The 4,885-nt window shown below is 35.6% G+C and overlaps 1 long non-coding RNA gene across 1 annotated transcript; it reads left to right on the top strand.

The window, feature by feature from the left end:
• Positions 1-1,565: 1,565 nt before the first annotated feature.
• On the top strand, positions 1,566-4,584 carry LOC142503394 (uncharacterized). Its single transcript, XR_012804006.1, has 3 exons — positions 1,566-1,678; positions 4,024-4,094; positions 4,426-4,584. It is a non-coding gene; the product is annotated as an uncharacterized LOC142503394 (long non-coding RNA).
• Positions 4,585-4,885: the final 301 nt, after the last annotated feature.

The raw sequence follows: 4,885 nt of genomic DNA, 5'->3' as shown, positions 1-4,885 counted from the left end.
CAAAAGGGTAGATCTATCTAGAGCCTTAACTCTAGAGAATGACTGCTCAACCAGGTTTGGGATATAATTCTTATCTAAAAATTGTTTCTTCAATGTAATGGATTGTTTCTAAAAATCACTATTCAAAGAATAGTTTCTCTTGATACAACTGAAATGTCCATATTGAATACATTGTAACCATTTTTATGATGGTTGCTGTTTGCTTCCAAATAACTGTTACGTGAGACGGGTTTAAAATGTACATCAGTTTGAATATTGGAAACTTCATCTATATATAGGAGGAGATCCAAAAATACAATAGATCTTGGATCAATGGTATAAGTGAAAGTTAAACCAATAGAATTAGAATTTAGTGCTGAAAGAAAATCTAAAAGACTAATATCATCCCCATCCCAAATAATAAGCAGCTCATCTATGAATCGGCTATAGTAAACCAGACTCGCCCCCCATGAGGTATTGGACCAGGTGTTAGAATCCTCCCATAAATAGGTTGGCATAGCTGTGGGTGATCCTGGTTCCTATGGCCATTCCACAGATCTGTAAATAAAAAGCATCATCAAATGAAAAATAATTATGTTTGAGTATAAAACTAATGCTGTCCAATAAAAACTGTTTTTGGACGGGAGGTAAAATACCATCTTTATTCAAGAAATATTGTACCACCCCAATACCCTTGGAATGATCAATGCTCGTATACAAAGCCTGTTTGTGACGTGCAACATTTTCTGAATATGTGATCTAAGACTGACCACCAAAGGTTATAAATAGTAATCTACATACTGGGACAGGCCAGACATCATCGACCTGATCCCCAAGATAATCGGTCTTTTAGGTGGATTGAGGAGACTTTTATGCACCTCGTAGGTGAAAAAAATGGGAACCTTCGTGTGATATGTGGATAAAAATCTGAACTCAAGATCTAAAATAATACCATCATTTTTAGCTTGTGATAAATGTACATAAAATAATTTTGAAAATTGGCAGATGGACCAGACTCAAGTCTTACTGTATATACGAATGGGTGTCACCTAGAAGATGTAATGCCTTGGTAATGCATTATCCTAGCTATAGACTGGAGACAGTGTCCAAGGGTTCAATGGAAACAAACTCACTTGGATAGTGAACCTGAGAATCATAAGGATCTGATTCCCTAAGTAGGGACCTGAGATACGCCAGATATCCTAAATCCACAGAATTGACTGTCTGGTGTGTTCTTAATTAAAAGAAAATGTCTGGTTAATGTCAGTTTCCAAACATACTTGTTTAGGTCAACAGATTTTGTAAGAATATTGAATAAGATTGTATTATTTCAGTCTGTTATTTCTCTCTAATCTGTCAATTACTGGACTCTAATAAAAAATGTAATACATTAGAAAAAACTTTTTAATCATCTTAATTGGGGGAATACAAATGTATCCAGACTTACAGCTCTGCTATGGAGACCCCTCTTTCAATAATTTGTGATTAAAATTAAGTAAAAGCAGTGTAATCACCTGTTAGAGGTACACAAAGAGAGTGACTGATTCTGTCTACTTTCACTGCACATTTATTCCAGACTGATGCAGCCTGATGGGACTCTAGCTGGGTGAATCCTATTCAGAAGCAGGGACCCTTCTGTTTTAATCTTGATCAGCAATTCCCACCTACTATGCACTTCGCCATGAACGCTCCATGTTTGGTCAGTGTTTTACCAGGACATGTGCTGTTGTATGTTGTAGATACAAGTGACTGCATCTGAATCCATATGAAATCCTATATATACATATATGTATAGAAAGAGAAGAACAGAGAGCGCACGTCCCATAGTGTAAAACAGTACATTTAATCAATAAAAAAGAGGACAAGGGGATTAAGAACACTCACAAAAGTGACTTTCTCATTCCCTTTGAGAAAGTCACTGTCGTGACGAAACGTGTCAGGGCACGCTACCACGACACTATGTCATCACGCAGTGCGCGCTTTACGGCCGGAGAGCGCATGGAGCTGATCTGAGGCTGAAAGAATCTCTAAATTGCACTGACGCCGAGAGACATTGTTCCAAAGCACCCGACAACTGCTGGAGGTGAACCGGAGGGACTATCTACCATCTGATGTGTTCCAGGACGGTGTGGCCTTGTTGGTGGTGATTATATATCACAAATTGCCTTTTTATCTTGTACTTTTGTGAGTGTTCTTAATCCCCTTGTCCTCTTTTTTATTGATTAAATGTACTGTTTTACACTATGGGACGTGCGCTCTCTGTTCTTCTCTTTCTATAGTTTTCCTGTTGGAATTGGTTATTCCTTCTGAGAGCAGCCGTGGATCCCTGAGCAGCATTTCCAATCACCATTGAATTTCTACTGGACTTGTACTAAGGGTTGGACTTTCTTCCATTTTTTGTCCCTTTTCTTCCCTGTTTGATATTTGTTATCAATATATATCTGCACGGGTTTTTTATATTTTTTACATATTTTTAACATTTTTTCACATTTATTGTTTTTTGTATTGTTAGATTGTTATTTCATTTTGATTAATATTATACACAGTATTTGCACGGTTTAATTCACTTCATTTCACTTTGTTTCACAAGTGGCGCTACTGAATTTTTTCTTTTGTATACATATATGTATATACACATATGGTGTGGTCATAAGAAATTTTCACAAACCAAACATACATTCAGAGAATAAATATATGTGCTTGAACCTAACAGACTTTTCTAGTAAAATTAAAAGCACAGAGTAGTAGGAGGAATTTGGGATATTGATATATGTTACTACAACAAAATATGTTTATCTGTGTAATTATTGCCTAGAGCATTATTATAGAAAATTGTGCAAAGTATTAATTATAAAAAGTGCTAACATCTAGACCTTAATAGAAACCATCTGGATATAGTGTGCACATATTGAAAATCCATCTCGACTCCTGATGACATAATGTGGAAAATCTAGCCCACCTAGAATATCAGGGGATACCAATTCTAGACCTACTATCTTCATTTTTGTCGGATCTTTTTTATGGAAATGCAAAGAAGTGCCCTATAACGTATTAGTATGCATGGGTGCCAGCACGTCATGTGCCCTTGTGCCTTATCGGATGCAACATGCTTTTTTTGGGGTGGTGAACGCCATCACAATGGAAGTAGAGCAACCAACACTTCCATTAATTTCTTCGGGATTGAGGATGGTGGAATTATGAACATGTATTCTGCTGAAGTCACATTGTAGCAATCTTTAAAAACTGGTGACACTCGACTGCTGCAGGACTTCAGGTTAATGTTAAAAGTCCCAATTCTATAGCCCAAAATAATTACTTTTTTTTTTACCAAATTACCTTATCTTTCTCCAATTTTTAGTATAATCACATACAATATTACTACAATACATCACATACTACATTTCGTTACATGAAATGGCCACCGATCTAAAAGAGAATGTACCTCTCATGTTTAGTACATTAAGCTAATGGAGTTTTTCAAACACCTTGTTTGAATAAATTGCTTAATTCTTCAATTTAAGAAAATACTTACAGTTTGTCATTTAAAAGCCTTTCTGCAGAGCTCAAAAACAGTGTGGAGGTGCATTAAACAATAATGGAACGTGTAATAGATTAATTAAACTTAAAATATTACATCTTTTCATGGATTTCTGACATTACTTTGAACCATGGTGATCATACAGTACAATATACCCTAATGGGTTAAAAAAATAATTAGAAAGCACTATTTATGTATGACCTACAGTGCAGTTAAAACTGGTTAAAAACCAGAAGTGCTCTATTGAAAAGAAATCTAAAAATAAAGTGCAAGACAAAATATATACTTCCCTCGCTTGCTGTAACAGTAAAGCTATCTCTACCTCTTTCGGGGGAAGAAATCTTTTAATAGACCACTCATTCACATGTGTGTTCCAGGACCTACTGATTAAACAGAAGTGGGAGAGTTTAGAACTAAGGAGGGGTCACAAAAACTCCCAAAATTGTTTCCAATTTATATTTACACATACAAATTAATTTAGTCATTCTTTAATCATTGTTTTACAGGTTTGGCAGGCTGATGAACATCAACACTATGCTCTTGTAGGAAAAATGTCCAGCGATATTGGATAATGAAGGTAATTTATGTGTACCATTCAATTGTCAATACTTATACTGCACATGCGTGTCATACATTTCTTACATACAGTTCTTTCACGTAAGCAGAAATTCTATGAAACACATATGTGTTTCTACCAGGTTACATAGGAAAGGCATGTGCAGAAAATTAAATTACACACATACAGTATAAGTTTTAACTAGGTCCCATATACATGCATGCGCAGAAATTTAATGACATGCTTATGCATTCCATAAAGATTATTGGTATTATGCGTTTCACACAGTGTAATTGATCCATCAATTTCTTCTCGATTATTAAGAAATAACATTCTCACAATTATTTTACAGGTAAAACTGCACAAGAGACAGCAGATGAAGAGAAGATGTTGGTTGAAGAAGATTGTATTATTTTATGAATAGTGAAAAAGTTTGTATTATTTCACAGTCTGTTATTTCTCTCTAAACTGTCATTTACTGGACTCTAGTAAAAAAAAATGTTATACATTAAAAAATACTTTGTAATCTTCTGAATGGGGGGAATACAGATGTAGCCAGACTTACTGTCCCCATGACCGCAGAGGAAAAGGCTGAAATTCAATGCTCGTCCATGGCCCCGAAAACAGTTCATTTTGCATACAAGGAGGATTAAAGCAAGACTCCAACAAGTATAATCCTACTAAGCTAGCCAGCCTGTAAGAGATGTGCAGAGGAGTCCCGAGAAATGCAGTCTATTTCTGTGTCTCCCTACTTTAAAGGGAAAGAATCAAATGACACATTTTTGGTTGGTTTGTACCATGTGATTTAGTCC

Source organism: Ascaphus truei, chromosome 10 (assembly GCF_040206685.1).
Source record: "Ascaphus truei isolate aAscTru1 chromosome 10, aAscTru1.hap1, whole genome shotgun sequence".
NCBI lineage: Eukaryota > Metazoa > Chordata > Amphibia > Anura > Ascaphidae > Ascaphus > Ascaphus truei.
The sequence above is the reverse complement of the archived record's forward strand: the minus strand, read 5'-3'. Positions and strand labels throughout refer to the sequence as shown.